Source organism: Dendropsophus ebraccatus, chromosome 1 (genome assembly GCF_027789765.1).
Source record: "Dendropsophus ebraccatus isolate aDenEbr1 chromosome 1, aDenEbr1.pat, whole genome shotgun sequence".
In the NCBI taxonomy this organism is placed as follows: Eukaryota; Metazoa; Chordata; class Amphibia; order Anura; family Hylidae; genus Dendropsophus; species Dendropsophus ebraccatus.
In genome coordinates, this window is record NC_091454.1 from 70,739,010 (window position 1) to 70,762,452 (window position 23,443).

Below are 23,443 nucleotides of genomic sequence, written 5' to 3' on the forward strand. Positions count from 1 at the left end.
ATGTCTATATACTGTGAACAATGAGTGTTTACACTGAAAGATTTGAGAATGATTAACAATGATTTTGAGGTCAGCTCAAAAGATGGGATCAACACATTTTTATTCAATGTTTGATCATTGCTGCATTTACACTAGAAGATTCTCTCTTAAATTTGAATGTTTAACTATTTTTTGCAGGATAGGCTATTTTTTGTGAAAGGCTCTTTACCTGCGGAAATATCCCCCCTCTATAGACTTACAGCTAGCTCAGGGATCAGATTATAGGTTGTTACCAGTAAATAATTTTGATGAGTAGATAACAGTTTAGCAGCAAAGGGGGTTGGGGGGGGAGAGGAAAGATCATTGATGACAGTAGAAGGAAGCATTTTTTGTTTGATTAGATATAGTACAAAGGTTCTTAGATTCACTTGTACTATTGATCTATTCAAAGTTTGCTGAAATCACAGTGCCTGTTTGAGGGTGGGTCCACACTACATTTAGCAGTGATCCAGGAGCCTCCATTTAGCATAAGAATGTGTTAAACATATCCATAGACACCCATCATTTGACAAAGGCAAAAAGTGTGTAATTTTTATCCTTAGTTCTAGACATATACGTTGGGATTTACTAGATGGAATAGTACAGTTGAACTTGCTCTTCCATCCGGTTAAATCCTATAAAAATTATACTGTATGTTATACGTTGTTTTTTTTCTAACATAGGTCCCAATGTATGACACTCTCTAATATAGCCATCTTGGGGATAAGTCAGTTTTATACAATACGGACTCCCACCCAATGTATATGTCTAAAGGTCCTTATACACCTTAGACTTTACATGGCTGAACTCTCCACTCAAAGTGGATTTGGCAGTCATTCTAAGGTGTATGGGGCTCCCCCCAAAAAAACAGACAGATGATGTAGGCTGTGATAGGGTTTGGGTGTGATGGAAAATCACCACCGACCCCTTTGTTTTGGGAGAGATAAGCCTCAGCAGCTCTCTCACTGCAGCTAACCCCTTGCCTTAGAGAATACAGGAACTCTTAAGGCCCTATTACACTAAATTATTATCGGCCATATTTGGAATACAACATAATAGAATACAACGATCAGCCAACATAAACAATGTTGGCTGATTGTTGCTGTCATTTGTCTTTCAACATGGTAAAAGACAAATGACCAGGATAGCAACGATCTGCTGCCATCTCTCCGTGGAATAGGAGTGGCGGCAGAAGACCCCCGCACCTACCTGCGGTCCCCCCAGCTCTCACCTGCTCTCTGGCGTTGCATGTAATTAGGGCTTTAGCCGCACCTGACGTTCCTGTGTGGGGAGGACAGTGGCGGACAGGAAAGATAACAATTGTTTGGCCATCAGTTATTGAGAGTGTATGGGGACTTTAACAGAAACTGCTAATGCAGTGTGGACCTAGCCTTAGATAAATGCATCAAAACAGAAGACACACCTATTAATAAATCTGGCACATCAGTGACTGACATAGCACTTTGAAATGTACAGCCTTTTTTAGGCAATAATCTAAATTTAATGGGCCACCGTGAACACCCCCTTTATCATGGCCCTTCCCACTTTGCAATGTGCAGAAAGCTCTCTTTGTGACCTTTTTATGCCCGAAATTCCCCCAAATGTGTGTATGCTGATTTAAGCTGTGATCTGAGGCATGGATACTTGTCAAATTAGGTGCTGATGTATCTGTGCATGGACAGGCATGAACCCCATTTTCTTTGGTGGCTCAAATATAGTCAAATAGTGACATTTGATTCGATTCCTGCTTTTACTCAATTTAAGATACATAAAATATGTATGTTAAGTCCCTATTGCAGGAGCAAGCCAGCACCGACCTCTCAGGTCAGCGCTCGCTGCGGGCCCTATTACACGTGCTGACAATGAATGTAGAGGGAGCTTCAGGGGGGCTCCCCAGACGATCTTTAGATTGTCCAGGGAGCTCATAGGAGATAGCATCAGCAGTTTGCTGTTGTTTAGCTCTCCTTTCCTATAGTAGTATTTAAAATGTACCTGTTAGCATAGCCACTTCTTGAGCAGCAGTAAATTCCTCTCAAAGTCACTTTGCGTCTCCATGGATACGACAGATTCAACGAGATCGTAATTCTTGGCCCCTTTTGGATAAGAATGGGGGTCGCGCATATTATGGTCTCATTGCGTCTTTGTATCCATGGAGACACGAACCGCTGACAGGTCTGCTTTAATTCTTCCAATAAAAATATTAATTTATACAAAATAGACTAGAAAGTTCTACAAATTTAGATCTAGGAGTACAACAAAATACACAACGACAAGTGACAAATAAAAATTATAATGGCTAATTGTTAACACTTATATTGTAGCATAATATATTACATGTTTATGTTTTAGGATCGTTCCTCCAATAATGGAGAATACCAATAATATTCCTCAGCTAGGTTGCCAATTTCAGAGCAGCCCTGGGCAGCAAACTGGCTCCACCTTTAAGTCAAAGTGCCCACATTGAGTTGAGTGATCACAGCGGAAGATTAGGGTTTTTAACAGGTAATTAAACTTAATTTTAGGGGTAACTTTTATTGCCTGTCCACAGGAAATTTAGTTTAGTTCAATGAGTCTGTAATTATCTCACTTTAACGGTGTCCTGCAGGGGGTACTTGGGGGGAATATGGAAAATAAAATTGCTTTAAGGAGAAAAGGCACAAAAAAACATCTGGAGGAGGAGGTCAAGAGACAGAGAATAACTAACCTGAATCTAAAAAGTAGGTCATTAAAACATGTCAGCACCCAATCCGAACAGGAGTCAAAATGATGTGTAAGCAGATGGGTGCAATGTTCGTAATGAAGCAGAACGTCCTTGGCTGCACTTCTCACTGAATAAAAATACTCCTTTGCCACCCCTCCTTAGTTTATTTATGGTTGGATATCTACTATAAACACTTTTCCTTAACACTATCATAACGTTCATATGTAATTTTAAATTAACAAAATAATAATATGGTGTTAGGCAATTCTCTGGCTACAAGGAAAAAAGTTAGTCCAAAGGTGTGAGGCACTTCAAAACTGGCCATAGAGATACCTTGGGCCAGATGTGCATTGATACCAATAAAAATAACCATGAAAATTTCTTATAGGGAAACACATCAGATGTTTGTTGGTAACTCTCTTCAGGGTACTGCTTAGATATGGTATGTAACAGGTATGTAACATGGTCTAGTGCTGGGTGCTTGAGGAGTAAGTGCTGCCACTTGGCAGTGTTGGTGATATAGCACATTTAGGCTATGTTCACACTCTGTCAAAAAGACAGTCTTTTTAATAGATGGCCATCATTTTACGGCAAATGTTGTAATAACAGTCATTATTAATTTGACAGTGTGTAACCATAACCCAAAGCTACACAGTGGAAGGTAAAAACAGAAAATGTTCATAAAAAGGTAGAAAAAGCTGTATTTTTTCTAATTTAATAATGTGTTCTATTAAAATCTATGGAAAAGCCATTGTCAGATCACACATTGTATAAGTAAAAAAAATTGAAATTAGTTTATAATCCTCAGGGTGCTGCTGGCTGCACGTGTAGCGGTAATGAGGCATTGGATTTCGGAGGATAGACCGAGGGTAAATGAATGGTTAGCGGTCATTAACAGAATTCACTCCTATGAGAAAATCTGTTATTCTCAGACAATTAAGGGTAAGAAGAACTACCAAAAAATATGGGGGAGATGGAGGCAAATTGATTAATTTCTATAACGTTTTTTTTTTTTCCTTCCTTTTTCTATATATCCTGCAGCGACGGCCTTGCTGGTGTGTGTGTGTGTGTGTGTGTGTGGGGGGGGGGGGGGGTTGGGTTTTGGGGGGGGGGGGTTATTGAATAGATTTGGGATGGCTTGGAAGGAGTATATAGAGATTAGTTAAGGATAAGTTATATTTTGGGGTTGATATTATTTTAGGTAAGGATGGCGTACATGGGCAAACCTGCAATATACGTATATAAGTATTGGGTCATACCTGTCTAAACTGACTATAAGATCGATTTTGAATGAAAATGACACTGTTTTTATGCGGGTTTACTAAATATTGCTTAATGTAATGCTTATGAAATGCCTAGATTATCCTTTCTGATCTGTTTGCATTTGTGCCATTCCTTGATTTGAAATACCTCAGTGTTATATATTTTTCAATAAAAATTACTGAAATTAAAAAAATATATATATATATATCCAAGGTGTGCACTGATGGCTGTCTTTCCATAGACTTTAATAGAACTTATATATTTTTTTTAAAGGGGTTATCCAGCGCTACAAAATCATGGCCACTTTTCCCCCTCTCTTGTCTCTAGTTCAGGTGTGGTTTGCAATTAAGCTCAATTTACTTTAATGGAACTGAGTTTGAAACCCCACCCAATCTGGAGACCACAGTAGGGGGAAAGTGGCCATGTTTTTGTAGCGCTGGATAACACCTTCAACTGCAGTTTACAGCCTGTGTTGCTACGGAAAGTGTCCCTGTATCTGAAAATTGTTTCAGGTGTAAGTAATCAAAAACTATTCTTAGGACACTTATACTTAAAATTTAAAGCTACTAAAAATAGATACATCTATACAGTTTTTATTCTAAATATGGTACAGCTCTTGCTTTGTATTATTTTATTATATTGTCTACTAGGCAATTTTTTCTTGCCTCCCCCCCCCCTCCCCCTCCCCCATACTGATAAACTTTTTGGTCTGGCAATAAATGAACACAGGGTTGATGTCACTAAATGTACAGTATAAGGCCACGACCACACAATGTCTTTTTTGGGGGGGTTAAGGACAGCCATAGTTTGGCAGCCAAATAACAGCCTTTAGTTATTTGTAGCGGCCATTGTTTGAAATAATGCCCAATATTTGGCCGCAAAATGACAGCCGGCCAAAAAAAGACGATGACTCATAATGAAGATTATCAGAACTCTCAGAACTCTAAAAATAATATGTATACACAAGTATATATATAACAAGTTATATACAACTGGCAGCATGGCAAGGCGGAACAATAAATTACTATAAATGATTGACCTTGCAGTAAATAACTGAATATTGATTTTCAGCATATGCGTGTTACATTAAGTGCTCCATTAATTACTAGAGGTTTTAATGGCATCTCTCCGGAACTGGAGACGGCTACGGTGTTTGCTGGTGTGCTAGCACCTTGAATCAATAGAGAAAGTGGTATGGCGTGTGATGAAAGGTTGGGGTAGGGTAACAGGAGTAGTGTCATAATAAATCACATGGTCACTTTCATCGTTTGCTGCTTTGCTAATTGCTCAAGTAATTAACTGAGACTTTGCACAGCAAATGTCATAAAATGGTGCTGCGTCTCATTAGGAGTCATTTATTACACCTCATAAAAGTCTGTGTATAGAGCGAGAATACTGAACCTGCTGGTCAGCACCCTGTATAAGGGACAGAAAAGGTAGACATTGGCTAGCTATTGTCCCCTTTCCCTCTATATAGTGTCCAGAGCCACTACTCTCAGCACCAAGATATATGATGCAATATGACGCAGTTTAAGGGACTTGCACAACAGGTTCAGAGTTCTGTAAGTTGACAGCATTACTCGAGGTCACTGGCTTGGCGTAATACACGTGACTGATTAAGATCTACTGATATGATACCAATAAAACCTGAGTAAGCAATATTTGGGATGGACAAACAATCCTAAAACACTTCTGTTTGGACTATGGAGGCCTGAGTTTGTTTTTTGTAATAAGGCAGATTTTTATAAGCTGTTTAATATACATTATCTTAGGGAACCAGATGTTTACTGATATTAGTGGGGACAGAGCTAGTAAATTATCCCAATAACTGTAATAGCTTCTATCTATCTATCTATCTATCTATCTATCTATCTATCTATCTATCTATCTATCTCCTATCTATCTATCTATCTATCTATCTATCTATCCATCTCCTATCTATCTATCTATCTATCTATCTATCTATCTATCTATCTATCTATCTATCTTTCTATCTATCTATCTATCTATCTATCTATCTATCTATCTATCTTTCTCCTATCTATCTATCTATCTATCTATCTATCTTTCTATCTATCTATCTATCTATCTATCTATCTATCTATCTATCTTCTATCTATCTATCTATCTATCTATCTATCTATCTATCTATCCATCTCCTATCTATCTATCTATCTATCTATCTCCTATCTATCTATCTATCTATCTATCTATCTATCTATCTATCTATCTATCTATCTTTCTATCTATCTCCTAGCTATCTATCTATCTCCTATCTATCTATCTCCTATCTATCTATCTATCTATCTATCTATCTACAGAGTAACAAATGTTCAATACACATTAGAGAGTAAGGGTCCTATTACACTGAGCGTTTTTTTAACGATTAACGACTAACGATAAACCATCGCAAACAAGATTGTTTAGCGTTAACCTGAAATCGTTCACCATATTACACAGAACGATAATCGTTAGTTACGATCATTACTATGATCGTTATTGTGATCGTTACTCTGATCGTTTATTCCTTCTGATCCCAGAAAAACAATGAACAATATGCTATCACACTGAACGATTAGTGAACAAATGCGGAACTTTTGCGAACGAACGTGGAATTACAGTGAACGATTAACAATAGTTTTAGGTTCAGATCTATATCAACGATCAACAACAAACAAACGATTTTTCGATCGTTGCCTGCAATTACACAGAACGATTATCGTTTAAATTCAAACGATTTAATGATTTTAATCATCCCGTGTAATAGGGCCCTAAGCCAAACCCTTTTGACTAAAGTGTATTGGCACCTTTAACCCTTTAAGGACACAGCCAGTTTTGGCATTTATGATACAGCCAAACTTTTCAAATATGACATGTGTCCCTTTATGCATCAATAATTTTGGAATGCTTTTACCGATCCTTGTGATTCCAAGATTGTTTTTTCGTGACATATTTTACTTTATGCTAGGGGTAAATTTGGGTTGATACCTTTAGAATTTTTTTGTGAAAAACTCCAAAATGTCGGGAAAAATTGAAAAAAAAAATAGCATTTCTCATTGGAAGTATACGATTTCCGGCCGCACAATGCACACTACGTATGAGCCTACGCCTGGATCGTATACAGCGCCGTGAAAAATTAACAAGACCATTGTTTGCGGCCGGACCTGTTCCAACTCACGGCCGTGGATTTCCTTGCGGTCCCGTACGGAGTACTTATTTCAGCCAAATTGAACTTGATTTTTAGATCCAAAAGGTTCTGTGTGGTTTACAAGGCTGGGCGAAGATTTCCAAGTAAATTACCTGTTTCAGATCGCTTCGAAACAAGCTAGGAAGCATAACTGTACTACGGGCGTATGTTCGCGGTTCGCCCGCATGTTCGCTATCCGGCCGCATGTCTATTTTTCCCAAAGCCGTAGTTTTTTGCATATGAACTACGACCAGACATATACGTAGTGTGAACATAGCCTTAGGATGTTAGAGGCCGCAAATATTTAGTAGGAATTTTCAAAATTTTCATGAAAATTTTAAACTCAGAAATTGTTTAGGAACCAGTTCAGTTTTGGAGTATATTTTAGAGGCCTGTATACTTGAAACCCCCATAATTTACCTGATGTTGAAATCTTCACCCTTTTACGTATTCAAATTGACATTCATACAGTTTTTTAACCCTTTGGGCATTTCACAGGAATAACTGCCAAGTAAGAATGAAAGTTAAAATTAGCACTTTTTTTGCAGAGATTTCAATGTAATCCTATGTATTTTTTACCACACCAATTACCGTTACCGATCCACCAATGCCGACGACCTTTGGGGGTTCAGTGGCAGTTACACTAAATTGTCAGCTATCAGCTGACAGTTTAGTTGCGGCTTCTGGTCACTGTGTAAACAGTGAGCATCGGAAGCAGGTCAGTAATAGTATGTCCTGGTACTAAAACTAACCTCCTACAAGGATGTAGTATTACAGATTGATGCAGCTAGGGGTTAAGGTGGCTATACACCTTTAGGCCAGGTTCAGACTATGTAAGTGTGCGGCTGTATTTGCGGCTGTAATTGTGCGGCGGTATTTTTGGTGGTTCATGAGTACGCTGGAAAGTATACGATATACGGCTGCACAGTGCACACTATGTATGAATCTACGGCCCTATCGTAAACGGACCCGTAAAAAATGAACAAGACCATTGTTTGCGGCTGGACATGCGGCCGTGGATTGACAGGCGGTCCGTACGGAGTACTTTAAAAATAGCCGGCAATGATGCCCAATGCCGATGCCTCTAATAGTTAATATATTAAATTAATAAAACACATTTTGTTTGTAATAAAGTCCCTTTCGTTGTTCAATAATTTAATTCTAACGAATCCATCATTGTGCAATTAAATATACTGTTAAAATAAATATATATATAAATAAATGTATATTTATATATATATTTATTTTTTGACAGTATATTTAATTGCACAATGATGGATTCGTTAGAATTAAATTATTGAACAACGAAACTGATTTTATTTAAACGAAAATGTGTTTTATTAATTAAATATTAATTAGTACAGTAAGCTCCAGTAAGCCGTTAATTCATATTGCCGGCAATAGAGCATTCTGTACTAATCATCACTTTGCTTTAATTAAAACATCAAATGTTTCTTCTAATTATGTTATGACAATAGCATTATTAGAAGAAACATTTAGAATTATATGTGCGCTCAGCTGATTGGCTGATCGGCTCAGCGCACATATAATTAGCGGGTCCGCAGCACAGTGACTTCATTGTGCTGCGGACCAGCGAAGAGGACACATCGGGGTGAGTATACAGATCTCCCCACCCCCTCCCCTGCACTGCACCCCTCCCAGCAAGGAAGGGGGGTCACTTAACCCCTTCCTTGCTGGCATGGGTGCAGTCTGACATCAGTCTGGCCCCCAAGGGGTTAAGGGGGATACGATACATCCTCCCTTAACCCCTTGGGGGCCAGACTGTAAGCAGTGATCTGTAAAGATGCTGCATACTGTAAGGAGCACAACACCGCTCACAATGATGGGTGTTGTGCTCCTGTTTGTGTGTTTTTTGTGTGTTTCTCCCTTTTTGTTTTTCAGATATCGGTATCCTGGGGATTACGTCGGATTCGGTGGACTACGTCGATGACCAGCGGTTGTTTGTTGTTTTTTTTAAAATAAATGGTCAATGAGGGGTGTGGGGGTGTTTTTATTTGAATAAAAATTTTTTTTAACTTGTGTCTTGTCTTTATTTCTTTACTTTATAGACTTAGTAGTGGAAGCCGTCTAATAGACGGAATCCATTACTAAGTTGGGGCCTAGTGTTAGCCGGTATAAAATGGCTAACACTAACCCCCATTATTACCCCAGTACCCAATGCCACCAGGGGTACTGGGAAGAGCCGGGTGCCAGTGGTCCCGGAGCGTCAAAATTGGCGCTCCTGGACCGGGCGGCAGCAGGCTGGTAAGATTTAGGCTGGGGAGGGCCTAAAACAATGGCTCTTCCCACCCTGGTGTTACCAGGCTGCTGTTGTTTGGTTTTTAACCCGGCTGGTTATAAAAATAGGGGGGACCCTATGAGTTTTTCTTTAATTATTTATTTATTTTTAAAAAAACGCATAGGGTCCCCCCTATTTTTATAACCAGCCGGGTTAAAAACCAAACGACAGCAGCCTGGTAACACCAGGGTGGGAAGAGCCATTGGTTTATGCCCTCCCCAGCCTAAATCTTACCAGCCTGCTGCTGCCCGGTCCAGGAGCGCCAATTTTGACGCTCCGGGACCACTGGCACCCGGCTCTTCCCAGTACCCCTGGTGGCATTGGGTACTGGGGTAATAATAGGGGGTTAGTGTTAGCCATTTTATACCGGCTAACACTAGGCCCCAACTTAGTAATGGATTCCGTCTATTAGACGGCTTCCACTACTAAGTCTATAAAGTAAAGAAATAAAGACAAGACACAAGTTAAAAAAATTTTTTATTCAAATAAAAACACCCCCACACCCCTCATTGACCATTTTATTAAAAAAAAAACACACAAATAGGAGCACAACACCCATCATTGTGAGCGGTGTTGTGCACCTTACAGTATGCAGCATCTTTACAGATCGCTGCTTACAGTCTGGCCCCCAAGGGGTTAAGGGAGGATGTATTGCATCCCCCTTAACCCCTTGGGGGCCAGACTGATGTCAGACTGCACCCATCCCAGCAAGGAAGGGGTTAACTTACCCCCCCTTCCTTGCTGGGAGGGGTGCAGTGCTGGGGAGGGGGTGGGGAGAGCTCTATACTCACCCCGATGTGTCCTCTTCGCTGGTCCGCAGCACAATGAAGTCACTGTACTGCGGACCGGCTCATTATATGTGCGCTCAGCCGATCAGCCAATCAGCTGAGCGCACATATAATTCTAAATGTTTCTTCTAATAATGCTATTGTGATAACATAATTAGAAGAAACATTTGATGTTTTCATTAAAGTAAAGTGATGATTAGTACAGAAAGCTCTATTGCCGGCATATGAATTAACGGCTTATGGAGCTTCCTGTACTAATTAATATTTAATTAATAAAACACATTTTCGTTGAAATAAATTCAGTTTCGTTGGTCAATAATTTAATTCTAACGAATCCATCATTGTGCAATTAAATATACTGTCAAAAAATAAATATATATATATATATAAATATACATTTATTTATATATCTATTTATTTTAACAGTATATTTAATTGCAAAATGATGGATTCGTTAGAATTAAATTATTGACCAACGAAAGGGACTTTATTACAAAGAGAATGTGTTTTATTAAATTAATATATTAACTATTAGAGGCATCGGCATTCGGCATCATTGCCGGCTATTTTTAAAGTACTCCTTACGGACCGTCTGTCAATCCTCGGCCGCATGTCCAGCCGCAAACAATGGTCTTGTTCATTTTTTACGGGTCCGTTTACGATCGGGCCGTAGATTCATACATAGTGTGCACTGTGCAGCCGTATATCCTATACTTTCCAGCGTACGCATGAACCACCAAAAATACCGCCGCACAATTACAGCCGCAAATACAGCCGCACAGTTACATAGTCTGAACCTGGCCTCAGGGTACAAACCCACTTGACGTATTTGCTGCGTGAATCAGTCTTAAAAATAAGCAGGCAAAACGCAGGTTGGCTTTATACGATTGTTCTGCGATAAAATACGCAATTGCGTATTTTTGAAGCGTGAAGCTTGTTGTTAGCAAAGCATCAGTTGTTAACAACCTGTGCGAAAAACGCATGTAGCTTCACGCTTCAAAAATACGCAATTGCGTATTTTAACGCAGAACAATCGTATAAAGCCAACCTGCGTTTTGCCTGCTTATTTTTAAGACTGATTCACGCAGTAAATACGTCAAGTCGGTTTGTACCCTTAATAACTGTCAGCTAGATGATCATTCAGCCAACAGTTTTCTCTCCTGTCCTCCCCATACATAGTGACACAGTCAAATGTTCCTGTATTTTCTATGGGTAGGGGGGGGCAAGTGAAATTCTATTATGCCCGACCCCTATCTCCACTAACATTTTCTGTCTGTAAAGTCTATATACTTTGTACTTATGGCTGAACCTGCCAACGTCACTATAAAGTGTATGGATACCTTCAATTTGACTCTGGTAGACCAATTTAGACCATTTACTGTCGACTGTTTGCTCCTTTTTGTGATCTGAATAAGCAGGATGTATGCTGACTGAGAGCAGATATCTGTGAAAGGGTTGATCTCCTGTGATGGACTATTTTAGTCATTATTGGGTGCTGCAGTTGGAAAGTCATTAATACTAAATAACCAATCTTCATCCTACCAATAGAAACACATAGTAACCCACAGATTAAGGCAGCGATCAAGTGGAAATTTGTGATTTTAGTTTATGACATTGTTTGTTTGTTTTGTTCTATATTTATTTTTCCAATCATTTTTATACATTGCAAAAATACATCAATGTTCAATACACATAATAAAATTCCCCATCCCTCACCCCTATCCCCTTCCCCTCTCCCTTTGCCGCTGAGGGTGAGCAGGAAAAGAAATCATTTATAATGTTTTTTCGTATATACTTACACATGTTTCCCGATTTTCAATATAAGGTGATTGGGAAGATATTTATTTATGAACTATGAAAAGTCTGGCATAAAACAGCAATCTCTCAATTCTCTTTAATAACCTGTAAGGAGCCTTTACCATGGATATTTCACCCAATATGATAAACATTGGAGTATAGGGCAACTTATTGTGGTATCTTTTGTAACGTTGAGTTCCAGAAATACTTCAATTACGGATATGACCACAACATGTCAGCAAATCTTGCATCACTACTTGGACGTCTAGGATAATTCTTCACATTTGTTTTTCTAATTTTTGAAAGTACAGCTGGAGTATAGGACAATTTGTGTATTATATTAACCATTTCACGTACACAATGGGGGAGATTATCAAACATGATGTAAAGTGAAACTGGCTCAGTTGCCCCTAGCAACAAATCAGATTCCACCTTTCATTCCTCACAGACTCTTTGGAAAATGAAAGGTGGAATCTGATTGGTTGCTAGGGGCAACTAAGCCAGTTTCACTTTTCACCATGTTTGATAAATCTCCCCCAATATGTATATATACGTTCCTAATGCCAATGCCTCCTGCAGTAGGAACATACAGTGGCGTAGCTACAATAGAGGCAGGGTAGGCAGTTGTTATGGGGCCTGTGCAGGAGGGGGGCCGAGGGGAGAAGGTAAAAGTGTGTGTCCTTTTGCTTAACTCCTTATGTACTGCAGTGTGTAAGTGACCCAATGTTTACTTATATGCTGCAACACAAAAAAAAAGGGTTAACAAGCGGAAGACAGAGATCTCTGCTTCACTGCACTGATAACCTCTGACCTTTATTCTCCAGCTGCGCAATCAAGTAGGAAAATGTGCAGGGGTAAGGGGTTATCAGTGCACCAGCAGTAAAGCAGATATATATATATACAGTATATATATATGCAATGATTTGTGTGGGGCCCCTTAAAAATTTTTGCTATGGGGCCCCATGAATTCAAGCTACGCCTCTAGGAACATATACATATAAAGGGGCTTTAAATGTGTGCCGGGCCGCTCTATTGCTTGCGATCCCGCACACGGCGCCAAAGGGAATTACAGGCAGCCCCGGTCATGTAGCTGCCTGTCATTAATCCTTTAAATGCTGTGATGCATAGCTATCATGGCGTTTAAGGAAGTCAGTGACAGGATAAGCACCTGTCACTGACTGATCGGGAGCCCCGCAGCATGACTATGGTGGTTCCAATCACTTACACTGAGAGGCAGGGGTAAATCCCTTACCTTCTTTCTGTTGGATCAGCAATCTGTGCATAGAGTCTGCTCTCAGGCAGACTCTATCCACAGAACACTGATAGTACTGATCAATGCAATGCTATGGAATAGCATAGCATTCATATATGTGCATATCTGCTTCATTGCTTCAATTTGACCTGGACATCTGTGCATCAATGACTTTTGGCATGAAGGGGTTAAATTGGTTACTCGACATGGATGTCAACTTAATATGCCGATAAATTTTTGGGCACTGCTCTTCTTGCCATTTTGCTTTACTTGTATGCAGAACATCTATTTTACTCTTAAGGTATCTATATACATAAGAAATGTCTTTCTTAGTTTATTTCTTTCTACAAAATCTATGTAATCAATATAAATATACACACACACACACACATTAATATTGTATAATAGCTTCGGCTACATATTTTATTTACACTGGGGGGCTTTCGTATATAAGACTTTAATTTTAGGGTTAAAAGGCTACTCCGTACAAGGGACATTTTTTAACACATGCCCAGGGATGGTTTGTTTTAAAATAATAAATCACATCTACCTCCCTGGCTCCTGCACCGCTATCCTGCTGCTCCATCACGTTGTTCAGCCACTTCCCGAGGCTGTGATGTTACAAGCCCACCTAGCTAATCAGCGGCTTCCAACATCATAGCCTCAGGAAGTGGCAGAACAGCGTGATGGAGCAGCAGGATAGCGGTGCAGGAGCCAGGGAGGTAGATGTGATAAACCATCCCTGGACTTTAAAAAAAAAAATATATTCTTTGCCCAGACTATCTCTTTTAGATAAAACCATATTATCTTTTTTAGTAGGTTTTATTCACAATATGTACAGACTGAAGGCCCTATTACAAGGAGCGATTATCGGCTGTACTCGGCCGATATCATCCGCTACGGCCGTGTAATAGAAAGCAACAATCAGCTGACATGAACGATGTTGTCTGATCGTTGCAGTCATTTGTCTTTCAACTTGTTGAAAGACAAACAACTGATAGCAGCAATCTGCTGCCATCACTCCATGGAACAGTAGCTGCGGCAGCAGACCACCGCTATCTTCTATGGGCTGCCCAGACGATCTAGCGATCACCCAGGCAGCTCCCCGCAGCCTCCCCTGTACTTACTCGCTCACTGCCGCCGCGTGTAGTGGTGGCAGCAGCAGCAGCGAGCGGGGAACGAGGAGCAAACAAGCAATGACAGCGCTCGTTTGCTCCTCAAGTCGTCCCGTGTAATAGGGGCTTTACACAAATGGTGAAAGTAAGGATATTAGCTGGTTAATGGTTTGAGAAGTGTGTTGCCGTGATGATTGATAATTATTTTGCAATATTGATAACTTTAGCCAAGAGATCCACACCCTCATACAATTATGCCTGATATAATTCATTGCAGATAATTCTTTATTGCTGGAGCAAACAAACACTTTAATTACTGTTTATTCATCTCCAGTCATTCCTGTATTATGACAAAATGGTGTATAAATGTATCCAGATTCATCTTGGCACAAAACAACTAGCTGATGAAATCAAACCATGTTCACACAACGTAAGTTGTGTATTAATCACGGCCATTGTTGCTGATTTGCAACAACGGCCATTATTAATACAAAAGTTAGGTTGCATAGAAGTCTGAGGGAATCCTGGACGGAGTGTATACACATAGTATACACTCTGGCCGGGATCCCTAGTGGCCGCACGAAAAACCGACATGTCAGTTATGGGCAGCCACTATTCAATGAATAGCGGCCGCACAAGCCTGACAGGTCACACAATGGATTATTGTGCGAAAAATCATTATATAATTAAAATTTAAGTGATAATCTTTCAGTGTGTATGCAGGCAACAATCAAATGACTAACGGAAATTTGTATGTATATCATTGATCACATCTTTTGAGATGACCATAAAATCATTGTTCATCGTTCGCAAATTGTTCACAAATCTTTCAGTGTATGTACACATCGTTCGTTCGTAATTATAAATGTTCGTATATGAACAATCCTAATTGCGATTGTAACTAATGACTACTGTTCCGTGAATTATGGTGAACGATTTCAGGTCATTCCCAAAAGCACTCGTTTGCAATCATTTATCGTTAATCGATGGAATTGAAAAATCGACTAACGGGAATTAGTCCTTTAAAAAATCCTAACAATGGTGATCAGGCGTTTTTTTTTTTATCAAGGATGAATAAACTGCTAATCAGGCAGTTCAGACATGGTGAAAAATCATCAGCTGTCAGTTGCACATCTTAGCGGGTGTGGCCAACAGGTGATTGCAGCGATCGCTTGTGCAGCCTGCATAACTATTCAAGCCTTGTGATATCCCTCCAAACAAAAGCTGATCACAAAGATCAGCACTCATTTACAGACAGGTTTCAGTCACGTAAAACTGCCCTAAGAAAACCTGCTCCTAATGTCTAGACCACAGAACACCTTCAGAGGACTTGTGGAGTTCATGCCTTTATAATTCATACCTATTGGTGGCGTTAAGGGCACCGTTTCAATATTAGGCAGGTGATTTTATTATTGTAGCTGATGGGTGTCATTTCCCCTAAGGCAGAGCTGCAGAGCAGCGGAGAACTTGCTGACAGGATCTTCCACAGATTACAGCTGATCACTAAGGGCCCCATACTTGGCCAATTACCGGCTTTTCCGGCCAACAATTGTTTGGTGTAATAGGTCATATTAAAAGGCATCGATGAACCGACATGCACAATGTCAGCTAATCATTGTCTTACAACATATTCTATTAAAGTGACAATGATAGCAATGGTCTGCTGTCTGTCACTCCATGTAATAGGACTGGCGGCAGTATACGGCTGCTACCTTCTATGGGCCACGTGGACGATCTAAGGCAGCCCCTCCGGCAGCTCCTCACGGACTCCCCATTCAATGTTTGTGAGCACTGACTTTACATGTTGGCGTTTTTTTGCTCCTTAATATTGGACCTTGTCATAGGGGCATTCAGTGATCAGCGTATTATCAAGAGACTCTTCTACCAGTGAGCAATTACCTACAGCTGAAAACCTCTAGAAGTACTTTCCCCTAAGGCAGAGTTGCAGAGCAGTGGAGAACTTTCTGACAGGATCTTCCGCTATTTCTAGTGTATTTAAGGATACTTAAATGTTTTTTCTATCTATCTAGTATAACTGTGCTCCTATCCATGTAGCTAAATGAAATAACCCAGATGAAAGCACAAATTGGTGTGTGGCAAGAGGAGTACAAATGCTCCCCAGTTATCCTATTTGTCAAGTAATTTGCAGCCAATAATTCCAGATATCTACCAAATCACTTGTTCTCGTCCATATTGCAGTAGAGTAGAGGTGGTATAGACATTACTATTAACTCATGCTGTAAATGATGGTTGTTACTAAAAGAACAAATCTGATCTGTGTTAGGGTGTTGTGCTTGGTGCAAAATATATAATCCCGGCTACGTTAAGCCTTATAGAATATACTTTCTTATGCAATGCTTAGTCTTCCCTGATTCCCTAGTGAATGTCTGTGTGTTTGTCTGTCACATAATGCTTCAGCAATGCATAGTCTCTTAACCATTCCTCAGCTTGTGGTGTGCGGTTTTAGCAGCTCATGTGCATATGATAGAAAGCAACAACTGGCGATAACAACACAGAATATTATTCTCTGTTTAAATTCCCTCTTTCCACCCTTCACATTGTGCTGTTCCCACCCTTCGTGTTTCTGCCATCTACAGATTCCAGGCTGATCTTAACTCTGTAATGAGCACAGCTGCTGCTCGGAAACTGATACACTGTCTCTTTAAGGGCTAAAGAAAATTGTTGTCCGTTAAGCCTTTAATTCCTGGAAGAGTTTAAGGAGCCTAACAGAATACACAGGGTTAATGTGGCATAAACTGGAGCATTATCTAACAGAAAAAATACAAGTTTTCCACTAAAGCAACATATACTGTCATAGACCTGTAGTCTAAATAAACTGTATGTATAGTTATACTAGGAATCTAGGTAAAGAAGTACAGATAGTATTTTTATTAGTTGTAGTAGTATAGTAATTGCTGTGTGTAAATGGACAACTAATTGGATAATGATTTAATGTAACTATAAATTTTCAGGCTAGATCACTTGAATCATATTCATATAACTGTTGCTGTTTAACTAGAGATGAGCGAATTTACAGTAAAAAGTAAGCAAATCGATTTGTTTGTTTGTCATTCAGCTTATCAGCCTGTTGCCTTTGAAGTCTGTGATACTCCTTCCCAGGTGCATGGAAAAGCTGGATCCAGTCTTAGGAAACTTGTCTCAGTTTCCCAGGACTGGATCTAGCCTTTCCTGGCACCCGGAGAGGAGCATCACGGACCTCAAAGGCAACAGGCTAATAAGCCGACTGCCGAACAAATCGATTTGCTTTATTTTTACTGTAAATTCGCTCATCTCTACTGTTGATTCTAGTGTGAGGACTAGACGGGTTTTCTCTTGGTTTGACAGGAACTTCCCACTCTTTTTTTGTTTTAAAGTCATAAAGAATTATGTTTAATTCTCAAATTGGACCCTCCCAGAAATCTGAGTAATGAAAGCTTTCATCATATCACTTTTGGTGACTTTTAAAGGGCAGAGAATATAGTGATTCTAAAAACCTGGGGAAACTTGACTGCCATGCCTTACTGTCCCTCTTCCTAATAGTCACCCCCCCCCCCCCCCAAGTGTTATATGTAATGCTATATGTTTTTTCCCCTCTAAGCAATGGTCAGATTAGATGTTCATTCCATCCTGGAAACATAGCAAGATTTGTACTACAATTTGATAGTCATTTCATTATTTATTTAAAGGTTTCTTTGTACTTGATAGGGTAGCCTTTGGAGCAGTATATGTAGTACTATTGTTAGGGTGCAAGGTAGATAAGGTGTCAAAACTCACCTGTGGGCTGCAATTCAACTTCTGCTTAAAGGAGTAGTTATGTGAAAGAAAAAAAAAAAGCAGACAAGGGGTTCGGGAATATAATAAAGAATGTATACTTACCTATTCCCCACAGTGCTGCCTTACTGATCTCTGACAATCATCACCTCATGCAGCTCCTGCTGCTGCTGCTTACATCGGCTCTACAGGGGCAGAGGGATGAGTAAGTATGCATTCTTTATTATGTTTCTGCAACTCTCTGCCTGCTAGTGATTTTTTTTCCACTTGACTTCTTTAAGACATACAAAGTTTATCATACAAAATGCAAGGGCCCCATTTAAAATGCATCAATGTGCAAACTTGTTTCCCGACATGGCAACATCATTTTACAGAAGTGTAAATGCAGAAGCCCCCGTTTGTAGTTCATTTCTTCTTAAACAGTTTAAACACACATAGTTAACCCCCTCCCGCTGCCGCACTGTTAACTAACGCTGCTGCAGCCTATGCAGAACAGGTGCAGGAGCTATACCTGTGTCATCTGTGGCGGATCCCAGCTATCAGTGATAGCCGGGGACCCACCGCTATAGATACTGCAGTCAGCACGACCGCAGCATCTATAGGGCTCCAGAGAGAGAATTCTCCCTCTACAGAGGCAGAATTCTCTCTTCGGTGTCCATTGGGGCTCTGAGAAATAATCGCAGAGCCCTGATGGTAGCTATGGAATGCCTGAGGCTTCCGGTTTCCTGGCTACGGAAGACGGCGGGGGACGGGAGGAAAGGCTGGGTGTGCGGGGCATGCGCCTGTGAGCTCTGCCCCCTCCCCTCTCTCCCCTGCCGCTGTTACTATCTTGTAACAGCGGCAGGGGAGAGAGGGGAGGGGGCAGAGCTCAACAGAGAGGGGGCAGACCTACGAACATCAGCTTATGAGATCATTATGATCCCATAAGCTGATGTCAAAACACGACCTGGGCATTGAGGCATCAATGGCCCCAGGTCATGAAAGGGTTAAATACATAATAGTTATCATCATTTGTAAGAAGATCAGATAGTGTTGATATCCAATCACTAAGACTTGTGATTATTATTGTTGTTATTATTATTATTATTATTATTATTATTATTATTAATAACATGCTCTTTAAGATCATAAGGAAAATTGCTTCATTAAAATATAGGAACATTTTTTCTAATGAATATTTGCCAGATATTTCAAGTTTTCTTGTATCATCACTATCTGACTGTATTATGTCTGTTTACCAGGGTAAATGTTTGTCAGATCTTAATTTCTTTTTATGACCCGGCTTTGTATCAGTAAATTAAATTGTAGAAAATGAAGTAAACACATGTGGAACAAACTGGACACTAAAAACATATTGCCATTGTTGGAAAAGAAGGACACTATCTAAGGGCCCTATTACACCAAAGGATTATCGGCCATACTTGGCTGATTTCCGACCATTCTGTCTCATTTGGTGTAATAGCTCCTGTTAAATGACCGCAACACGCACAAACAGATGCATACTGGGGATGCACAACATTTAAACCAAGTGGCCCATGGAAATGTGCCCTTTGCAACTACCTCTAATACGCACCCTTTGTCCCAACTCTGCCAGAAAGGCATTGTCCCTTTTAGATTTTTTTTTCAGTCAGGTCCTTTCTATATGAGTCTATGGTTTTAAATAGATTAGATACATGTAGATGTTATGGACTGAACTGTAATTTTCACTCACAAACACCAGACATAGATAAACCATTAGCAACTAACATGAACAATTACAAATACTAGGAAGATTAAACTAGAATGTACAAACTCTACAAGGCCTTTTAAATACACACAATAGCAAATCATTTTGATCACATTAAAGGAAAAAGTAGACATACACATGTGATGTAGATCTGTTCAGCTCCTGTCACATATAGACACAAAACAACTGCTGAAATGTCAGAGTCCTCCTGTGGTATTGTTAGAGAACATGATATATAGCCTTGAGTGACATTCACACAGAAGACTGCTAGGAACGCAGGGCAGTAATTATCACCCCCAACACATACTCAACTTATGCTATCATTATATACATGCTATAGGCACTTATGGGGACATTTTCTTTTACAATGAGGTGAATGTATTTTGGAATAAAACATTTTTGCAGTAGGTTTTATCAAACATTTTTAACCAGTTGTCTTTTGCAGCTTCTATGTATCACTGTATATAACAAGAAATCCCATCAACAATTTATTTAATGATCTCTAGCCATTGCCTTCTTCCCCTCATCTAAACTTAGGTATGATCGAATCAAAGCTACCATTGATACAAATTAATTTGTTAATAACTATAATCGGAATCCCCCAACCGCTCTCTATGTGAGTATAAATTGGAAATATTACACTCAGTCAGAGAGAAACACAGTCACCGCCACTGCTCTATTGCGGCTTCTGATGTAGGATCCCACAAGTGGATTAGGATAAGGGAGTAGATCACTGGTTGGTGCTCACTACCAAGGGAAATACACAACGATTTCAAACATCCAAGCGGAGAGGAAAGATGAGGGCACTCACCATATAGCGTGATCTTCTTTCTTTATTTCAACTTTATACGTGCATTAAAAGTGCTGAACACATCGGGCTTGACACGGACGCCAGACGCCCACCAGACCAGGTAACAGCTGTTTCACGCGCATGTGCGCTTCTACAGACACCGCCCTTCGCCCAAGTCCGGGGCTAAATAGCCTCTTTCCGTGACGTGTGTGAGTAGGCGTTTACAAACAGTGAATTAAAAACAAAATTGTTAAAATCCAATCATCCAAGCTGTGATTTACAAGAACATATTTAATTCTAGTCTATCATTTAGACCTAGGCTCCCTTCTGCGCCCGTTGCTAGAATGAGTCAGGCTTCTTTCTGGAGTAAGACTTTATTTGTGTCTATGCCTGTTCTGCTGTATACTCTTTCTAAGCCCACGAATTTGAGGCACTCAGTATTGCCCTGATGTTTTTCTTGTACATGTTTTATGAGTCTTGTCGCCCCTTTGTTTGTTCTGCATGAATAAATATGTTCATAAAAACGGCGGTTTAATTTTCTTATAGTTTTTCCAATGTAGTGTACGGCGCAGCAGCATACTATGGCGTACACTACTCCTTTTGTGCCGCAACATATAAAGTCTTTTATAGTGCAGGCTACACCTCCCAGCGTAACTGTCTTGGTGTCTAGACATTGTTCACACCATGTACAATTGCCGCATTTAAACATACCTTTTGGAGCCGCAGCGCGGATCCAGTTTGTCTTTTTCTTTTCTTCAAAACGACTGCGCACAAGGACATCTTTCAGATTCCTGCACCTTTTGAAAGTAATGAGAGGTTTTTCTGAATATATCTGAGAGAGCACGGGATCATTGCCTATCAGATAGCAGTTACTACAAATAGTGTTACGTATTAAATCTGCTAAGGGGCTATACTTGAAGGCAAAAGCAAATTTTGTTTTTTGTGTTTTTTGTTGTTGTTTAGCGCTATTAAATGTTTTCTTTCCTTTTTCAGGGCTTTTTCTTGTGCTGCTCTAAGCTCGCTCTCCGGGTATCCCCTCAACAGCAATCTCTGGGTAAGTTCTTCTGCCTTCTGTAAAAAGGACTCATTAGTGCTGTTGATACGTCTTAATCTGAGATATTGACCATAAGGGACTGCGGTCTTAACGTGTTTAGGATGGTAGCTGTTGTAGTGCAACAGCGTGTTGGAGGCCGTAGGTTTTCTATAGCTCGTAGTGATTAATGTGTTATCTTTTATTTGTATTGAGACGTCTAGATATTCTATAGCTTGTTTTCCTAGCTTGCTCGTGAAGGACATGTTATAGTTGTTTTCCTGTAAGTAATTCATAAATTCTTTAAACTCCTCCCTCGTCCCTAACCAGATCATAAAGACGTCTTCGACAAACCGTCTGTAACATCTTATGAATCTGGAAAAAGGATTTTTTACATTAAAAATCATTTCTCTCTCTAGGTCTGCCAAGAACAAATTTGACAGGGTGCAAGCCACCGGCGTGCCCATCGCTGTACCACCGCATTGGGCATACCAGGTACCGTTAAAAGTGAAAGTATTGTTTTCCAGGATAAAGCTGAGGCTGTCACACACAAAATCTATACAATCAGTGCTTACTTCAGTTTTCATTAAGAGCGAGCGTATTATTTGTACTCCTTGCTCCTGTGGGATCCTAGTGTACAAGCTCTCTACGTCAATTGACGCTAGCCAAGCCCCCTCTTCCCACTGTGTGTCTTCTATAGATGCAAAAAACTCGTTGGTATCTTTAACCAATGTTGATACCTCGTTTAAAAGGGGTTTTAGTAACCAATCAATATATTGTGAAAGGGACTCAGTTAGCGATCCTACACCGGAGACAATAGGTCTTCCGGGAGGTGCTATTAAGGTTTTGTGGATTTTCGGGACGAGGTACCAGCATGGTTCCTTAGGGTTAGGTGGCAAGAGTTTTTCTGCTTTTGCTTGTGTTAGGACTCCCTTTTCTACATAGGTGCGCAATAAGCTTTGTAATTTTCCCTTACGTTTATGTGTGGGGTTTTCTCTTAATTTTTTGTAGTTACGTGTGTCATTTAGTTGTCGTGCAGCCTCCTCTAAATAATATTTTTTTTGTCATAATCACAGCATTACCCCCCTTGTCTGCTTTTTTCACTATGATTTCATCATTCTCCTTTAGCCATTTGAGGGCTTTTTGCTCGGCTGTAGTAAGATTGGGGGGTGCCTTTGGATATACCAAGGCTCTAACATCCTCCAATACTTTGATGCGAAACAGGTCTAAATTACTGCCTGGCTGGACCGGGGGGGTAAAGCTTGATTTTATGCCACCTGTAAAAAACGCATGTTCACACGTGGGGTCTTTATCATCTGTATGACCAATCAATTCTGCCAATGTGTTTAAACATTCATAGTCCATTTCTGTTTCTGCTCCTGCTAAATAAAAGCCTAGAGTGTTAGAAGATGGGTCTTTCCCCATCTAGCTTTTTCTCCATCTTCCCTGGGCCCTGTGCAAAAAATTTTTTCAGACTCAAAGTCCACTAAGTTGAACGGCTCTGAAATGCAAAAATTTAAACCTTTATTAAGCAAGCTGTAAACGTCAGCATTTAGTTCAAAGTCAGTAAGGTTCACTATGGCCGGGGGGTCTCCAAGTCCTGTCTCCACGAAACTTGCTTTCTCCTTACTACTACCGCTTTGCTGTTGTCTCTATTTTCCTCTACCTCTCCGGACCCTCTTATGTCTAAAGGGAACGATTGACCC

The 23,443-nt window shown here is 40.0% G+C and overlaps 1 protein-coding gene across 1 annotated transcript in view; it reads right to left on the reverse strand.

The window, feature by feature from the left end:
* FGFR4 (fibroblast growth factor receptor 4) overlaps positions 1–7,611 on the reverse strand; it is a 43,516-nt gene extending 35,905 nt beyond the window's left edge. The window contains exon 1 of the mRNA XM_069972565.1: positions 7,590–7,611. The gene's annotated coding sequence lies outside the window, so the exon portion shown is untranslated. The remainder of the gene's footprint in view (positions 1–7,589) is intronic.
* Between the last annotated feature and the right edge of the window lie 15,832 nt (positions 7,612–23,443).